The sequence below is a fragment of the Erpetoichthys calabaricus genome, chromosome 1 (assembly GCF_900747795.2).
Source record: "Erpetoichthys calabaricus chromosome 1, fErpCal1.3, whole genome shotgun sequence".
NCBI classification, from domain to species: domain Eukaryota; kingdom Metazoa; phylum Chordata; class Cladistia; order Polypteriformes; family Polypteridae; genus Erpetoichthys; species Erpetoichthys calabaricus.
Window position 1 is genome coordinate 14,711,527 of NC_041394.2, and position 20,757 is coordinate 14,732,283.

The following is a 20,757-nucleotide window of genomic DNA, read 5'->3' on the forward strand; positions in this document are numbered from 1 at the left end:
ACCATTCGCCAAGATCTTCAGAAAGACCTGGAATTAACAGGTCCAGTTCAACAGTGAGAGTATCACCCAGTTTTGTCCTTCTGGTGTTAACGACGTGGAAGGTCAGGTCCACAACTTAAGAATCAGGAGCACATTTTAAATACATAATCATTTACAATACAATACAATACAATTTATTTTTGTATAGCCCAAAATCACACAGGCCCTGCCTCTTGACAGCCCCCCAGCCTTGACTCTCTAAGATAAGGAAAAACTCCCAAAAAACCCCTTATAGGGAAAAAATGGAAGAAACCTTGAGAAAGGCAGTTCAAATAGTGACCACTTTCCAGGTAGGTTGGGCGTGCAGTGAGTGTCAAAAAGAAGGGGGTCAATACAATACAATACACTGAACAGAACACAAGAATCCTCAATACAGTATAAAAATATACATTTTACAAATACGGAGTAGAATTTAACAGTAGATGATATCACATAATATGATTTGGATTTGTTTAGAGTCTTGGAGACCTCAGCCATCAAGCTCCTCCCCCAATTGTCTGTTCCACAGCTGAAACAGTGCTGGGCCGGCCAATCCGACGAAAGGACCACTCTACCCCATGATTCCTGTGATCCTCCATCAGGGATGATTTTACCTTAGGCAGGCAAAACAACTTGGCAGGTGGGCCGTGGCACCAAGTGCCACGTTTGATTACCGAGAAGAGAAACAGAATAGGTGAGGGTTAGTAACAAATTATAACGATCATGTGACTTATGTTTTAGTGCTAATGACTAACAACAGAGATGCAGTGTGTACAGTTAATCAGCAGCTCTAGTCAGGGTGTGCTAAACTGAAGTAGTGAGTCTTCAGCCGTGATTTAAAAGCTGAGACCGAAGGGGCATCTCTTATAGTAGCACTCCACAGTTTAGGGGCCCTGTAACTAAAAAGCTCGACCTCCCAGTGTTATTTTATTAATCCTTGGAATCATAAGCAGACCAGCATCTTGAGATCTTAATGTGCGCTCTGGTTTGTAAGTCATGATCAGTTCAGACAAGTAAGCCGTACCTCTGCCATTTAATGCTATATATGGTAATGAAATCTGCCCTAAACTTAACCGGGAGCCAGTGTAAGGATTTAAGAACTGGAGTTATGTGCTTTTATTTTCTTGTCCTTGTAATAATTCTTGCAGCAGCATTTTGGATTAACTGGAGGCTGTATAAAGAACAGTTTGAACATCCAGTGAACACCGCATTGCAGTAGTCAATCCTAATAGAAATAAATGCATGAATTAATTTCTCAGAATCCTGTTTATTTAGATCACAGGTGTCGAACTCCAAGCCTGGAGGGCCACAGTAGCTGCAGGTTTTCATTCTAACCATCTTCTTCATTATTGACCAGTGTTTGCTGCTAATTAACTTCTTTTGCTTTAGTTTTAATTAACTTGACTCAGGCCCCTTAGTTGTCTCTTTTTATAATTAGCAGCCAAACAATAACGATTATTTCTGATTTCATCTCCCACATAGAAGATCGGTGGTATCATAAATTGGAGCCAGAACTATAGAAGAATGTCATGAGAGGCCTGCAAAAGGCTTTACAGGCCAGGCTAGGCTTCCTTTGTCTGCCTGGAAAAGGCTTTATGCCAATGGGCTTAACCCCAACTCTGCTGGCGGGTTTCGGCCTACACAGGTCAGATAGTGTTTAAGCCTGAAAAATAACCTTTAATGTCACAAAATATAAATATGTCTTGAAAGGAAAAGAAATCCATAAGAAAATCTTTAGCTTACAGAGACCAATCCAATCCACAAAGGAATCTTAATGAATGAGAATATTTATTCAGAAAAACAGAATAATACAGTAAAAGTGTCATGTCTCAGCCAGGATTCCACCTCTGGCCGGGGTTCAGATTCATATTTTGTGTCTCTTTAGGTCATTTTTGATTCTTTGATTTATGTGGATATTCTGAATGTTTTACTAATTATTCCATTTTGCTTTTGTGCTCCCACAGGGCTTCATTGTGCCATTTGTGAAGAGTAAATCTTTTATTTTATAAAGATTTGGTGCTTGCCCATATTACAGGCAGGAGTTTGATGGTGATATCCCCGCTAGTGGACATTATTGGAAGTGTTTGAGGCAACATGCTTTGGAAATCTTTAGTGCCTGGGACTCCAAGTTCACAATTCCAAAAGGCAAAGAGGCAGTCCACAAATAATAAATGTCAAACTTCAATCGGAAATCCAAAACCAGAATCCAGAGCAGAAAATCTACAAGCAAAAAATTAGTACTCACCGTAACTCCAAACATCTTCAATTTTCCATTTTTCAGCTATTCTTCTTCTTCATTGGCAGTTTTATACTCCGGGGTGCATCACTGCCATCTTCTGTACTGGAGATGCTAATAATCCTTATATCTGTTGTGGCCACTAGAGGGCGCCGCAGCTCCTCCAACCCAGAACACAAGTGCATTCGCACAGTCAAAGGGCTTCAATAAAAGTGGTTTATTATAACCAATACATTATACAGGTTTGAATCCTCCACAAACAGACTCCATAATAAATCCTTTATGTCTCCTCCAGGCAAGCTTTGTCCACCTCCTCCCAACTCAGTTCACCTGAACGAGGGCAGGTGGCTCATTTTATCTCAGGACCCAAGATTACTTCCGGTGTCAAATGACTACAATCTGGAAGCACTTCCGGGTCAGGAGGAATCTCCTTTGAGATGTGCACCTTTCTTACAACTCTCATTGGTGGCACCCACAAACCCCGCCAGGGTTATTCTCCCAAGGTGCCCTGTTTGAGTAGGAATGGGAGCTCTACACGAGGGAAGCTGCCACCTAGCATAGTGGGGGAATAAACAGCCCACAGAGACAGTTCAGGAAAAGTACTGAAAATACATGCCTGTCCATCCACCTGGGGCCTCCTGTCCAGGTAAGGAACCTTTCTCTTTCTTGGTTTGGATGCCCATCCATCCACTTGGGGCCTCCTCCTTTCTGAGTAAGGAACCTTACACTCTCCTGGTTGGGATGCCCATTTGACACTTGCACCTTTTACATAACCTTGACTATGTTATACATTTTAATTCTATCTCTTTTATTAGTCCTTTCTAGTGTGGTTTTCAAACTTAGATCTTGGATACCAAAAGACGTGGATTGTCTTTCCAGCCAGGTTCTCTCTTTTTCATAGTTTTCGCATTGCATTACAACATGTGCGATAGATTCTGTTGTTAAACAATGCCTTACAGCTGTCATCTTGCATTTTCCCAAATAATTTATGGTGAGCTACGCTTAATCTGTCTATAACAATACTAATCCATCCATCCATCCATTATCAAACCCGCTATATCCTAACTAGAGGGTCACGGGGGTCTGCTGGAGCCATTCCCAGCCGACACAGGGGGCAAGGCAGGAAACAAACCCCGGGCAGGGCGCCAGCCCACCACAGACAATATTAATCTGTAAAGATATTACCACAAACTGAATTCTGAAGCTGGGATACATACCTAGCGGCATTTACAGATTCCCACCTTTCTGGCCCTAATATCCCAATTTATGTTTGAGGGCGGGCTCAAGAGTGGTGATGTCAGGCTTGGTCCCGCCTCTTGTGGCTCCACCTACTGCATAAGAAACAGGAAGCATTACTAAACTTAAAGACACAGAACATAATTAACCGATAAGAAAAAAAATTGACAGAAATAACACCAACATATAAAAAATAATAATACGTACAAACCAGCAAATAGATCTAAACAACTGTTAAACAAAGGGTTTTTATTTATTTATTTATGGAGTATTACACTGCACTGTGCAATTCTACGTGCACTGCACCTCAAATCTTTATTGGGAAAATAAAAATGATCATGCGAGGAACCTCATCAGAATTGGCCGATGTTAAGAGTAGTGACCAGCAGGGGTCAGTGCTGGGGTCGCTGCTATTTTTAAAATGTATAAATAATTTGGATAGGAATATCAGTAACAAGCTGGTTAAGTTTGTAGATGATACCACAATAGGTGGATTAGCAGATAATTTGGAATCCGTTATATCATTACAGAAGGACTTGGACAGCAGACAGGCTCGGGCAGATGAAATTTAATGTTAGTAAATGTAAAGAATTACACATAGGAAGAACAATGTTAGTTTGGAATACACAATTGGGGTCTGAAAATCGAGAGTCCACCTTATGAGAAGGATTTAGGAGGCGTAGTGGACTCTAAGCTATCGACTTCCCGACAGTGTTCAGAAGCCATTAAGAAGGCTAACAGACTGTCAGGTTATATAGTGCCCTGATTTATAACACACTGGTGAGGCCTCATCTGGAGTACTGGGTGCAGTTTGGGTTTCCAGGCTACAAAAATGAAATAGCAGCGCTAGAAAAGGTCCAGAGAAGAATGGCTGGGCTGATTCAGGGCTACAGGGGATAAGTTATGAGGAAAGATTAAAAGAGCTGAGCCTTAAGGAGATGAAGAGGAGACCTGACTGAAGTGTTAAACATTATGAAGGATTAGTCCAGTGGATCGAGACGGTGACTTTCAAATGAGTTCATCAAGAACACGGGGACACAGTTGGAAACTTGTTAAAGGTAAATTCTGTACAAACATTAGGAAGTTTTTCTTTACACAAAGAATGATAGATACTTGGAATAAGCGAGAGAGTAGTGTTGTGGACAGTAAGACTTTAGGGACTTTCAAAACTCAACTTGATGTATAAGGCTTTTTAGTCCTGACTCTTACATCTTAATGCTTAGTAAAACTAAGGGGCTCTGTCCCCTGTTCGCTTCGCTTGCCAACCCTCAGGGAAGCGGATGTATACACCTCACAATGGGAGGTCAAGCTTTTAGTTACAGGGCCCCCTAAACTGTGGACTGGTCTGCCTGCTACTATAATAGATGCCCCTTCAGTCTGAGCTTTTAAATCCCGGCTGAAGACTCACTACTTCAGTTTAGCACACTGATCTGCTGATTAATTGTACATACTGTTGTTAGTCATTAGCACTGAAACATAAGTAACATGATAGTTATAATTGGATACTAACCCTCACCTTTTCTGTTTCTCTTCTCGGTATTCAAATGTGGCACTTGGTGCCACGGCCCACCTGCCAAGTTGTTTTGCCTGCCTAAGATAAAGTCATCCCTGATGGAGGATCGCAGGAATCATGGGAAAGATGGGTCCTTTCATCGGATTGGCTGGCCCAACACTGTTTCAGCCATGGAATGGCCAAATGGGGAGGCAACTTGATGGATGAGGTCTCCAGGACTCTAAAAATATCCAAATCTTATTATATGATATCATCTACTGTTAAATTCTGCTCCGTACTTCTAAACTTTTTACTGTGTATTGTATTGTATTGACCCCCTTCTTTTGACACCCACTGCACGCCCAACCTACCTGGAAAGGGGTCACTTTTTGAACTGCCTTTTCCCGAGGTTTCTTCCTGTCTTCTTAGAGAGTCAAGGCTGGGGGGCTGTCAAGAGACAGGGCCTGTTAAAGCTCATTGCGGCACTTCTTGTGTGATTTTGGGCTATACAAAAATAAACTATATTGTATTGTATTGTATGTATAATTTAAACAAATTGTTATTTTCATGGGAATTGTTACATGTGAATAATAGAACTAACTATTTTACATTACAGCGAGTAATTAATAATAGTTAAAAATAGTAAAACATAATAAATTGAAATAAAATTATGTTTCATATTGTGATAGAGGTATTCATTGAGTTATACGTTTTTGTTCTGTTTGGCTTTGAAATTAACGCATAAATACTTTTTAAACTTGCGCCTTTGATATCTTCGTCTTTCTAAACTATTATTGCTAACAATTCACATGTTGGTTTATTATAAATGCGACCATGGTCTTTCGGATTCATATAGAAATCCAAGAAAACATCTTTGTCCATGTTTTGCAGATAAATTTCATGTAAAGTGCGATACTTTTGGACGTATGGATTTGTATCCGTTATTGGCTGTTGTGACACTAGGGGTCACTGTTGCCCCGTGAAACCCACAGTCAACACGTCCAAACACCAGGTAAAAGTCCCAGTAATAATTTTAATTTCTTCTAAAATGTGCACAAAGCACCTCCACTTCCACAATACACAATTCAATAATCAATAATCACAATAAATCCTCCTCTCCACCCAGCAGCTCCTTCACACTTCCTCCCAACTCCAGCTCTCCTTGCTGTGTTTCCCATAGTCCTTTTTATAGTCCGTGACCCGGAAGTGCTCCTGTCCTCCAGTCCATGTGATTCACTAGCACTTCCGGGTCGGCTGAAGATTCCTATTTTTCTTCAGCCCGGAAGTACTTCTGTTCTTCCGTCCCCGTGACTTGGGAGTACTTCCGGGCTATACGGGAAAATAGAAACTTCTGTGTCTCCCTGCAGCGTCCCCTGGTGGCACCCATGGTATCCAGCAGGGCTATGAAGCTGAACTCTATTTTCCATGATGCCCATGTTGCAGGGAGGACTCTATCTAGTGGCCTGGATGTATTGGCCATCTCTCACACTGTAGAATTTCTAATACGTCCGATCGTTTAACTTTTTCGATTCTATGTTGCATCGTTTCTCCGTGATCATAAATATAAATCTGACCAAATTGTGGTTTCTTCGAAATTAAACTTGTAGTAGCTTTAATTGTTGCAGGACCACAGATTCTCACAGCGTATGGTCCTGAATCATGTAAATCTACGTTTTGAGCATTGAATGTTGGGAACGTGAACAGATTATTATAGATTCAAATATTTTGCCCGTAATGTTTGTGGATTTAACTTTCACCAAATAACAAATCTTTTATTTCTCGCAGATACTCCTCTTCATTGGGAAGAGACACTACATTTCCCTGATGGCAACTGTAGATGATCTACAAGTCTCTGACTTAAAGTTTAAACCCGAACAATATCTACATACTTCTGTCATATCACCTATGTCCATATATTTGATCTCTTTTCACTGTTCCATTATTTCACCAAATAATAATTTCCGTTTGTTAGCGCTAATGTGACCTTATTATCAGTTTTTTGAGACTTTTGAATTTTAATACTTTCATTATCTCTAACCTGCTCTGCATGTGTATCGAGCCAACGTATTTGAACCTCTTTACAACGTTCTACTTTGTCTTCTATTCTTTGTCTTTTATTTCCGTCCCTGTTTGGACCTGTTAGGTTTTCAATTCTACTTGGTCCAGGCTGATTATTACTTTCCTTATTTTCCAAATTTGCACTTAGATTATTATTGTTCTTTTTTGAATTCTTTTCTCGCCAACTCCTTTGGGCCTCTTTTCAACGCGCTGCCCTTTCTTCTTCGCTTAGTCGTTGACGTGTCATGTAGAACGTATAAAATTATTGTCCAGAAAAGGAGTATTACGAAGGAAATTAATAGATTGTATGTCTAAAAATACTGTCCGGAAAAGCTTCTTTAAAGGATGAAACTGAGGACTTTTCATACACAACTTAAAATGAGGAAAATGTAAAAAATTTTAAGAGCTGAGAGCGCAGGAACTGTGTCTGACAAAAGCATTCACACAAATGAGAGTTGAATGGACCGTAGGCATGTTTGAAAATGGTTGGGAGGAGGGCAGGACTTGAAAAAGGCTCATGGCCAAGGTCTCATCTCACGGGACTTGAAAAAATCTCTTAAAAAAGTCTTGTCTCATTGCAGGATTTTTTTATATAATAGAGAGATATGTCTTATGTGCTTATAATACTTTGTTAATACGTACAGATTACCAATGTTAACAATACATTTTTCTATACAATTATGTATAGGTCAGTGGTTAGTGCCAAATTTACATCCACATGAATGTCCGGACCTAAGGTTTCTCAAAGATCATTACCCAAAGAATCACATTCCCTCCCTCATCTTCCTTCATGCCAATCTGGTGCCATTATTTCCCAAAATAAATGACACAGACATACCTGGTGTAAGTGCCTCATGGGTTGGATGGACATCCCGACCAAAAGAGGGGATGGTTCCTTACTCAGACGGGAGGCTCCTAGCAGGCACAGACAGGCATCCCAGCCAGGGGAGAGAAAGGTTCCAGACCTGGAAGAGTGGAATGGACAGAGAGCCCACCTGAGGAAGAAGATCTTGCTGGGGACTCTTTATTCCCAGAGGACGCTAGATGGCAGCAGCAGTCGGAAACCAGTAAGGCATGTTGGGAGATGTAGTCTGGCAGAGCAGCCCTGCTGAGATCTGTTGTTACCGCAGGAAGGCACTGCAGGGAGATGTTCCCCCTGCTATGTTGGACTTCCATATGATCCGGAAGTGCTTCCAATGGGCAGCAGCCCTGGCACCGGAAGTACTCCCGGGTCAGCAATAAAAGGGACCACACTGCCTTATCCAGCTGAGTCGGAGCTGGGAGGAAGGAAGGCAACACTCAACTGGAGGTGGAGAGAGGAGAGATAACTTGTGCTTGGTACTTTGTGGGGGTATTTTTGTAACAAATTATTCATTATTTGAATCCGGGACTATATAATGTGTTCGTGTTTGGGGTTTGGGGCTAACTGGAGTCCTGGTTCTGTCATACTGTCCATCCACATGACGCAACAGAAAATGGGATTCATTTGACCAGATGATCATCTTCCACGGATCCAAGATCCATCACTGTCTCTCACATCTCCATTTTAGGCACTTTCAGTGGTGGACAGAGATGAGCATGGGCACTCTGACTAACCTGCAGCTACTCAATCCCATAAACCGTGGAGCTTAATGCACCTTGTGTTGAGACACTTTGCTCCCATAACCATCATTAAAAATCAGGGCTGGGCAAGTTAACATGTTATTATTGCATTAACGCATTAATTAATTAACAATTATTTTATTGCACATTAACGCAGTTTTTGTTATTATTGTTATTATTTTGAAAGCCTCAGTCTCGCTAGCGATCGATAGAGATCAGTGATCTTCTTGTTACAGCGCCTTTCAATACGCTTTTGCTAGAAGGAAAGTTAACTTTAATCATTTGACCTCGTTTCCTTCTGCATGCAGGAACAGCAAAGAGCAAACAGCTTCTAAAGTGGCATATGGAGAGAAACCAAAGTGAATGCTCAAAGCAAAACTTTTTCGAGTTATCGCTGAATCGGATTCTGATTTGTCGGACTCCAATTTTAATGCAAGTGATCTGGAGATGGAGATCGAAAACGAAAGTGAGGTACTGGCATCAGGTGATCGTGGTGCTGAACACGTTCGTGTAGCTGATGCACCGATGGCAACGTTCACCTGGGAGGACAGACACTTACGATGACAGGAGGTACAAACCAGATTGCGTCTCACTGCAAATACCTCCCCAGCGCACCCGTCTTATGAAGACAACCAGGCAGCCAGCCCACCATGCATTCCTGCTGGCCGTCAAGTTGCTGCAAACTGCAAACAGGCGCCGACAGTAGGCACAACAGGCAGCAACAAACGTTTTATGTGTGAAACCATTACTTTGTGCGCTTTTCAGAAAACGTTTTTTGGATAAAATATTAGCCCTCAAAGAGTTGCTACTGAACATACGACTGTTTATGCTGCTCCCTGATGAAAGAAAATGTTTCTGCTAGTGTTTGCAAACTAAATACATGCAATACACACCTTTGAGTTCATTATTGAATTTTGCGCTTAACAATGTGATTGTTGTGGTTGTCTGTGATTAATCGCAGACAATCTTGTGATTAATCGCAATTAAACAATTTTATTGTTGCCCGGCGCTATTAAAAATATCTGCAATTTCTGCCACAGTAGCCCTTCTGTTGGTTCATTTCAGATTCGATAGCCTTTGTTAATCTCTTGAATTAATGAGTCTTGACCACCCAACACCTTGTCAGCAGTTCAAGGTTCTTCCATCCTCGGACTACTGTTAGTAGGTACAGTAAAACCTTGGATTGCAAGTAACTTGGTCTGTGAGTGTTTTGCAAGACAAGCTGAAATTTTTAATAAATTTTGACTTGATAAATGAGCAAGGTCGTGCAATACAATACAATACAATACAATTTATTTTTATATAACCCAAAATCACATAAGAAGTGCCACAATAGGCTTTAACAGGACCTCCAGTGAGCCAACAGAGTGCAGTGATTCCGTTAGTTATGGTAAAAGTCGTCCTACACAACAACCCTCCTCCTCCTCTCCTCTCTCTCGTCTCCCTCACACCAGCCATGAATCTTTTCAAAGGTACAGTGCAGGTTAATTTGTTTTATGTATTTTTACTTTATATTTTGTATTGATCATTTTTATATGAATAGTTTTGGGTTGTGGAATGAATCATCTGATTTTCCATTATTTCTTATGGGGAAATTTGCTTTGATATACAGTGCATCCGGAAAGTATTCACAGCGCATCACTTTCTCCACATTTTGTTATGTTACAGCCTTATTCCAAAATGGATTAAATTCATTTTTTTTCCTCAGAATTCTACACACAACACCCCATAATGACAACGTGAAAAAAGTTTACTTGAGTTTTTTGCAAATTTATTAAAACTAAAAATAATGTCTTAATGTCTAGAGTGATTGAAGTAATAAGGTAGATTTCTTTGAGCACCTGGTGCAGCTGGAGGTCTGTCATACGCTCTGTGCTGCGAGGTTTATTAGGGCTGAGGCTGTGAGCTCCACCCAATAGTAGAGTATAGTACATAAAGTAAGGTATTCTTGGCTGATAAATGCCCTAAGAAGACAAATGGAAGAAACCTTGGGAAAGGCAGTTCAAAGAGAGACCCCTTTCCAGGTAGGCTGGGTGTGCAGTGGGTTTCAAAAAGAAGGGGGTCAATACAATACAATACACTAAACAGAACAAATTCTCAATGCAGTATAAAAATAAAAAATTTACAAATACGGAGCAGAATTCAACAGTAAATGATATAATATGATTTGGATTTGTTTAGACAAGTACGAGTAGTATGTATACGCTTTGTCTGCTGGGCGTCACATGATCACAACTGAGCTGATGGTTCTTCTCTCTCTCTCTCTCTCTCGCTGCGGGATTGTGGGTAATCTCCCATTCTCGGGCTCAGGCGGCGTGCCTCACTCATATAGTCAATATCCGTACGAGCGTACGCTGTGTACTATAGCGTTGTGACCACGTGTGTGTGCTGTAACGTGTGAGTCCCTGTCTTGCACCCCAAAACATGAAGCTGAGCTTCACTACTTTAGCAAAACCAGCTTTATTCAGCTTGAAACAGGAACAGCACGGTTATTTATTGTAGTGGGATCTGCCACTCTCCTATACTCTCCTATACACGGACACAGCAGTCAGGCTGGGTCAGGGCCAGGTTAGTGGCTAAGTAATACTGTGCCCTGTGCATTTCTAATGTTCCTTGTATCATCCATCGATGACAGGTGCTTATATCATGTCCATGATCTTTTCGGATTCGCTTTTACGGCGAACTGCTACAGTGCTGGGAGTCTGCGATTGCTTTGGGACGCTCTTCCACGTGTCATCCCATTGGGTGGAATCCCAAAAGAGTTTGGAAACCTTACAGTGCATAAAGCATTGTTTTAATTTTGTGTCCAAGTGTAGTGACTCTTGAGGCAAAAGCAACTGTCATTGGATAGGTCTCTTGTTAAAGTCGTATAAAAAGAAGAAGATTCCAGTGAGCCAACAGAGTGCAGTGATTCCTTTAGTTATGGTAAAAGTCATCCTACACAACAACCCTCCTCCTCCTCCTCCTCTCCTCTCTCTCGTCTCCCTCACACCAGGCATGATTCTTTTCAAAGGTAAAGTGCAGGTTAATTTGTTTTATGTATTTTTACTTTATATTTTGTATTGATCATTTTTATATGAATAGTTTTGGGTTGTGAAATGAATAATCTTATTTTCCATTATTTCTCATGGGGAAATTCGCTTTGATATACAGTGCATCTGGAAAGTATTCACAGAACATCACTTTCTCCACATGTTGTTATGTTACAGCCTTATTCCAAAATGGATTAAATTCATTTTTTTTCCTCAGAATTCTACACACAACACCCCATAATGACAATGTGAAAAAAGTTTACTTGAGTTTTTTGCAAATTTATTAAAAATAAAAATAATGTCTTAATGTCTCGAGTGATTGAAGTAATAAGGTAGATTTCTTTGAGCACCTGGTGCAGCTGGAGGTCTGTCATACGCTCTGTGCTGCGAGGTTTATTAGGGCTGAGGCTGTGAGCTCCACCCAATAGTAGAGTATAGTACATAAAGTAAGGTATTCTTGGCTGATAAATGCCCTATAGTCAAGGATGCTGAGCTTTTGTATGTTTAATTGTATTCTTGTAGACCAAAAGTAATATTTAGGTCTGAGATATCATTAAAACATTGTATGTTGTTCGTGCCGATAACAAGTAAGTCTCTTGAATTGCTGAGAGAGTGACAGGCTGTGTTATTCCAAAGGCTCTTGTGTGGTTTAACACTAGAATTACCAGAGCCTACGAAAAAACTTGTAGATCTGGCCCACCTTAAATCGCTTCTTAAAACCGTTCTCACCTCTCCGCCAGCGTCTTTTGTCATCTAAATGTACTGATAAAGACAAGCTGCCAGCAGCCGGCTATTCCATCCCCCCAACGACTTAGAACGTAAACAGGCTTTTCCCAGCTCTTGCCTTGATTGATTATCTGGGAGTGAAGTGGAGTTTTAGAGTAGAAATAATAGATTGTTATTTGGAACACACGCATTTCATATGTGTTGCATTTCTACAGTAATCTGTGTAAACACATTGTTAAAACAGAAACGTTTTATATATTCTAGTAGCAAATGACAAAATGTAGGCATAAACTATATAATGTATGAAGCCTGAAGTCCAAATATCAAAGAAATACTTTCACAAAAGGTACAAAAAAAAAACCACTGCCAAAAAAAGCCGCCTTAGTGTGCGACATTGACATTCATTAGCTATCAATGCTTCCATGGCGCAACAGTATCAGTCGCTGACTGGGAAACACAACGTCATGAGTTCGATCCTGCACAACTCCCTTGTGAGAAGTGTTCTTATTTTCACTATTTTAGAATAAAAAGATACATTTGATTTCAGTCTGTAACAGTCGGTGTAATTTATGATATTTGTAAAGGTTAGCTTTATTTTTTTTTTAAATTCACTTTTCATTGTCTCAGTCGCGTTCAGGATCCTTCCCTACCCCATCTGACACTGCTGTTTTCACATAAAGACGCGCTATAGTTCTGCGGTGTATCACGATACATACGACCGCGTGTTTGTTTCCCCCAGTATTGCCAGTCCCCATGTGTTGCTGTATGCTGTTTCTTTTGTACTCCAGGACATGCAGAGGAAAGCATAGTAAAGAGCAGTAACTTCAGCGCTATATGCAATCATCAGACACTCCCCATCTGACACTGCTGTTTTCACATAAAGACGTGCTAAAGCCCTGCAGTGTACTTGTGACTGCATTGTCGTACCAATGCTTGCGAACTGAAGTGTCTGCATGCACTTTTCGTGGCATTATACGTGTATTTTTTGAGCATGCCCATGTAGCTCAAACACAGGAACATATGTTGATGTAAAAGTATAACAAAACAAGTGCACTTTTATTCAAGACTATAACCGAAGAAAAAAGAAAGCAAGTTACAGTAGGCGGTTGATATGACAGCTTGCGTGGTGGAATGCTAAGAACTGCTGATTTCCATTCTGTGCTATATAACTGTTAACATTTGAATCTGATGATTGCATATAGCGCTGTCTTATTCAGTGTGCGCAAGAACATGCAGGTGGCCAGTTGCTGCGTGCTACAACGCACATTTTAAAAAAAGAAAGAGACAAATATATGTGACGTTTTGAAGAAATCATTTTATGCCGCGAATAGTACCAATCACAAAACATCGTCGAAGTAATGCAATATTATTTGAAAACGAACAGCGTCAGGTTGGGTGTGAAGTTATACTGGCGCTGTTTGAGTCAGATCAGAAGCTGAATAAGCTGAAAAAGCTCCTGTTCTGACTCTAAGTAAAAAAGCATGAATTAATCAACAGAAATAACCGCGATTGACATTTTAAACTTAACGATTTACAGTGCATACCAATTTATAAATTCAATGTCCGTTTGAGGAAAAAAAAACAATTTCTTCAAAGCTGAGAATCGAACTCAGGTCTCTGTAGCACAGCTGTACTCCGAGTCAGCAAATCTTAGCGTTAAGCCACGGAAGCTGTTGTATCATCCTTGAACCTTTTGTGAAAGTGTTTATTTGATGTTTGGACTTCAGGCTTCACACATTCTATAGTTTATGCCTACATTTTGTAACATTTATTACTAAAATATGAATAAGTTTCTGTTTTAGCAATGTGTTTACACAGATTACTGTAGAAACGAAACACACATGAAATGCATGTATTCCAAATAGCGATCTATTATTTCCATTCTAAAACTCCAGCAGTTCAGTCACTCCCAGATAATCAAACAAGGCATGAGCTGGGAAAACTCAGTGAACGTTCTGCGACGGTGGGGGACGGAATAGCCGGCTGCTCGCTGCTCCTCTTAATCGGCACATTTAGAAGACAAAAGAGAGGTGAGAACGGTTTTAAGGTGGGCCGGATCTACGAGTTTTTTCATAGACTCTGGTAATTCTAGTGTTAAAGAGCTAGAGATTATTCATAGGGTCACTGTTGAGTTTCTGTGTGTATGTGTATAGCTATGTATGTGTGTCTTAATCTTACAGTGCAACAGTAGACCAACCCAGTAACAAACTTGACGAGAACACTTACCCTTGAAGAAAACAGGTAAAGGGTAGGTAGAGAGAAATGCTACAACATTTCACCAATAAAAGGTGTCATTTTGCTTGACTTCTCACTACAACTTGTTTGCTCCAACTCAAGACAGGAATCAACACTGAACGGGGTCCCAGTGCACTGCAGAGCCCAGTCACACACATGAGGCCAATTCAGATTAACCAAACAGCCACATTATATTTTTCAGTGTGTCATCTAATCAACAGTCTGATAATATCATGGGAAGCACATGTTAAAATGAAGTAATGTTCAGTCAGAAATTGATATACAGCCAAACTTTGTTTTTCTCTGTATTCTCTCCTGCTATTTCACTACACACACTGCACCACAACCTCTCCGGTGACTTTTAATTTCATTGTTTGTCAAAAAATCTTCTGATCCACAGGCAGGCATGTTTCTTTATGGCAGTTTTGTTATCATACCAGACTGTTTCCACATTGTGGCGGAGAAACGGAGCAATATGTTCAAACTTATGTTCCAAGAAACCCCTCCGGCTAACAAATGAGGTCCGCCAATCTGAAATAAAAACAAAGAATAAGCAGTCCATTGCGGTATACCACGTAAGTGCCTGTTTACTGGATTGTTCTTTAATTTGTTGTCTTTATTTTGTTTCTTCTCTTTGACAAAATTCAGACTGGAGGACTCAAGTAAAGCTTTCCGACTGACTGTTTTGGTGTTTGTGAATGTTCCTCACATTCATCAGCTCGCTGAATCCACTAAATTCAGCTCACCCTGACGTTATTAGTTACATGCCAGGGGCCGAGCATGCCACAACGCTACCATGACTTCCAAACCATTATAAAGAACACTTCTTTATTTTATAGGGCAGGCAATGCTTTTTGGGTAATTTCCGAACAGATTTCAATATAGCATTATAGTACAGAGTGAGCCAAAATGAAGTACCATATTTGTCAAGGTCTTTGTGTGAGGTAGAGGCACCCGAATGGGTTGGGGTGGGGGTTTCCTTTGATAGGCGATCCCTTGTAGTTTTCAGTCGGCAACATGCCTTGGTCCGGTGCACACTGTGCTTTCATTGTCGAAGTGTTCTTCAACAACAACAAGTTCATCACCTTCTGAATGCACTCCAGCATTCCTCCTAATGGTGACGTCCCAAATCGGAAAACAATTCTACAGTGGGTGGCTAAGTTTAGACAGACGGGTACAACATTGCACAGAAAATCTCCAGGCCATCCTCGGACGATACGAACGCCTGAAAACATCCAAGCTGTAAGGGCATCAATTTTGCAGTCTCCTAGACGTTCTGCCTCAGGCATCTCCAATGCGTCTTTGCATGAGGACCTTAATTTCCATCCAAACAAAATGATGGTAGTGCAGGAGCTCACTGAGAGAGACTGGGAGAGCTGTAGAGAGTTGTGTTCTGATGGCATCGTCATGTGCAGCGACAAGGCACATTTCCATTTGAATAGTTGTGTAAATAAGCAAAACTTTCGCTATTAGGTGTGACCTTGCAGGTCCACTCCAGACTCCCTCTTCACTTTTGGGAGCCTTTCAAACTCAACACCACCGATAGATATGACTGAAATGAGCTAATTCATGGGGACAAGTCTCACCTGGAGCAAGGGGATGGTGGAAAAGTGCAAAGATGCTTTTATTACAAACAGTCAAAACAAAACCAAAAGTGTCCACAGTGCAGTGTTCCAAATGTCCATAAATAAATAATCCATAAAAACCAAGTGAAAAGTGCGGGATTAAAAACCACATAAATAAATTCATTAAAATCAGAGGTTAAAATGCAGTCACTGGTTCTTCCCGATCCCAGCTTACCTCCTTCTTCGTCTCCCTGGCTCACCCATCACCCATCATTCCTCCGACTCCCCATCTTGGCTGCCTCCAAACCGTGCAGCCAGACATCCTGAGGTTGGCTCTCCTCCCATCTTCCGTACCTCGGATCCATAGGGAGGTCATCTGCCATGCTCGTCCCACTCCACACTGTTATTCAGTGGGGCAAACCAGCACCCAGAGTGCCACAGCCAACGCTCCTTCGTGGGGCCCCAGCTCGTGCTGCCTTTCCTACCTCTAGGTGGCCAGATCTTCCTGCTCTTTCCATTGTCTAACCTCCATCCCTTCTCTCGTTACTTTCCTCCTTTTTTTTTCCCTCCCTACTCGCACTCGGGCTTCTCATCTTATACGTGGAGACGTGGCACAGGTGTGGTGATTAGCTGCTCCCAGCATCAATTACGGAGATGGACGATTCCTCACCTATGCACTTAAGTGAGAAAACGCTCATGCCGCTTCGCGCCTGGGAACCGCTCCAGCCACACTACCAGGCCCCTCCTTAAGCCGCGAGTGTGGTGATTATTTATTTAAAAGGCAATGAGACGCGGACCTCACCATGCCACACTGGGCTGAAATCAACCCTCGTGAACTTCATCAGAGACCGCTGGTGAGCGGGTTACAGTTTGGTGCCCCGCTGCAGAATTTGGCATTGTAGGCCCTTACTTTTTTGAGAACGGGGGGGAGCAACTGTCACCGTCACTTCAGAACGTTAAATTGAAAAGCTAGAGCACTTTTTGCGGCCCCAACTGGAAGAAATGGATTTGGTGGATGCCTGGTTTCAACAGGAGGGAGCAACAGCTCATACGGCGCGGAGATCCATGCAAGTGTTTTGCGGGAGACATTTCTGGGGGAAGCTGATCTCCCTGCACGGCCATGTTGGGTGGCCTTCATGTTCGCCTGATCTCGCTCCATGCAATTTCTCAAATAGAAGGTATACAGACACCGACCTGAAAATCTTGAAGCCATCAAGGACGCGATTCGCCACAAAATCGCCACTATTCCCCTTGACATGGCCAAACGAGTCACGCGAGCGTTCAGAAATCGTCTCGAAGAGAGTATCGCTAATGTTGGCCACCAACTTGAAGACATCATTTTTAAAACACAGTGAAAAAAAATCTATTTTGTATTCCCGTTCTTGTGTCGTAATGAAATGTATTTTATCTTGTAGCGTTTTTGTAGAATAAATATTTGAAATGTGGTTCTTTGTTTTGGCTCACCCTGTATGTTATATGTAATGTAATATGTTTATATATAACATATAATGCATGTAATGTATAATGCTACATGTTATATAGCTCTGATGATATTTAAGAAGAATTAACTCTTTGAGGGCTGAAATAGTTTTTCCAAATAACACAGTTTTCTGAAAAGCACACAAAGTAATGGTAAAACATCTATTGCTGTGTGCTGAGGCCACCAGATCACCAAGAATGTGTGGCAGGCTGGTGGCCAGGCTATTGTTACGTGACAGGGGCGGCGGCAGCAGTCACACTGCATCACAATCTGGTTTGTACCTCTTGTCATTGTAGGTGCCGAACATTGCCGTCAACTACGCAAACCTGTTCAGTACCACTATCGGCTGGCGATCCATCAGCTGGGGACCAGTCAGCTGATGCTGGTACCTCATATTTGGTTTAGATCACTTGTATCAGAATCGAAGTCTGACAAGTCAGAGTCCAATTCAGCAATAATATGCAAAACGTCTTCCACCAAGTATTTTGGTTTACGCATTCGCTTCGATCTCTCACCAGACGTCAACGCCATTTTTCCCATTGTTTGCTCCTCACTACTCACGCTAGCACAGGGAATCTTGCTCAAATCAATGAAGCTAACTTTCCTTCTAGCAAAGAGAGTCCAACTAAAACATAATGGTGGGTTTTGTCGCCTTTTACAGTTGATTACCGCTGCCAGCCCCTCCTTTTGATGAAAGTCAAGATCCACCCTGGAAGAGATCAAACAGTGGATATGAACAGTGAGCTTTGTTGGGCTGAATGGCCGATTCTCATCTAGACTGTTCTAATGTTCTAATATATAAGGCATAGTCACTTAAACTTTAGGTTGCAGCCCAAAATGGGTTTGTGGGTTTCCCTCCTTTTGTAAGGCCATGACTCACTATTGTAATCAAAGAGAAAGGTTTGTGTACAGTTTGAGAAGTGTCGTGCGATGGGATACTGTGGGTTGTTTAAGCAAATGATATTGGCCCACTGCCTTCAAGGTGGACCACCCTGCTCTAACGGTAGGGGGAGAGAGTGGCAATTATAATAATAATAATAATAATAACATGTTTTATTTATATAGTGCCTTTCCCATGCTGTGGGTCTCAAAGACAGTAAGAAGGTCAAGAATGGGTCACAAGAAGAAAAAGTTAAGAAACACTGGTATAAAGGAATTCCAAAATATTTTTATGTATGGCACTGCTATTCCTGTACACTTTTGTTTTAACATGTTTGTTATCACATTCATGTCTTATGATGAAAGGGGTACTGAATCAGACATTTTTAAAGTCAGATGCCCTTCCTGATGCCAATCTCCTTTAGCCTCCTTGTTCTAAACATAAGAGTGATGGTGACTTCAATCCTAACCCCAGGTCAGATTTGATGATGAGTATGGATCTCACCTTAAAGGATCACCAGGAACATGTTGATGGACTGAAATGGATTTGGGAGTAGATGGCTAACCTGAGTAAATCCAGCTGTTCAGTCTGCAATGATGATAAGGATGATTTTTGTTCTAACATTGATTATCAGTAATACTAAGGCTGTGTTGTTTGTAATCCTTTTATTCTCGTCTGATCTTATTTTCTGAAGCTGCTTTTGCTGGTTTTGACTGTGGTGGCAGCAGGTCAAGATGGTCAGTCCAGATTTCCTTTTCCCCAGCTACAGATTCCAGGTCTTCTTGAAAAATTCCCAGGCATTCCCAAGTCAGGAAAAAGATATAACCCCTTCAGAATGACCTGGGTACTGTATGTCTGAAGGTCTCCTCTCAGTGGGACCTGCTCAGAGCAGCTTTATCGGGGGCCACCCAGGGACATCCTTTCAACATTCCCAAACAAAATCAATTGGCTCCTCTTGATCCAAAGAAGGAGCAGCAACCCTACTTGGAGACTCTCCCAAGTCACTGAGCTCCTCGCCCTATCACAAAATGTCAGCCATGCCCACCGTGTGAGGAAACCTCATTTTTGGCGCTTATACTCGCTATCTCATTCATTCATACATGAGCACAGGTGAGGATGGGGATGAAGATTGACTGGTAAACCGAGAGTTTTGTCTTTAGATTCGTCTCCACCTTCACCATCACGGACATAGTATGACACCCACAGAACAGCTGCCGCCACTTCAATACAGGTATCACTCTCTCATCTCCCATGACCTCGAGATACTTGAACTCCTCCAATAAGGACAGTTGTTCCCACCTCACCTGCAGAGAGCAATCCACTCTTTTCTGAGGTTCTTTCATCCATTTCTAAACTCAGATTCCCTTACGTAACTTTACGGTTTAGGGATCTGCTAGTGGGACCAGAAATAATCACATGGAAGCAATGGCTTTGTAGTTTTAAGATATTTTCTAGTTTTAGTTTTTGATTTTATTTTTTGTTTAGTCTTACTTTTTAGTTTTTAATTTTAGACTTTTGTTCTTTTTTTATTTTTTAATTAGTTTTAGTTTTCCAGTAATTAACTTTAAATTATTCTTGTTGTGACACGTGAGTCAATGTCTTACACCCTAAAGACGAGGCTGAGTCTCAGTACTTTAGCAAAAGCAGCTTTTTTCAGCTCGAAAAAAGGAACAGCAGGGTTATTTGTTGTAGAGGGATCTACCATTCTACAATACACAAAATGTGAGGTTTCTGAACTCTTTTAGGACCCCTCACCTTCCCCCCAACAGGACAGCACACCGAAGTGCGGACTGTTTGCTTTGAATTTTCACTACACTTTTTAAAATGAATTTTTGGACTGAGAGATTTCTTTTGGCATGCATTTGACACTGTGCTTAATCCTGCCTTACTCACCAGCAGCGATATATATTCCAAGGATTAATAAAATAACAGTGGGAGGTCGAGCTTTTAGTTACAGGGCCCCTAAACTGTGGACTGGTCTGCCTGCTACTATAAGAGATACCCCTTTGGTCTCAGCTTTCACATCCTGGCTGAAGACTCACTTCTTCAGTTTAGCACACCCTGACTAGAGCTGCTGATTAACTGCACAGACTGAATCTCTGTTGTCAGTCATTAGCACTAAAACATAAGTAACAGGATAGCTATAATTTGTTACTAACCCTCAACTGTTCTGTTTCTCTTCTCGGTACTCAAATGT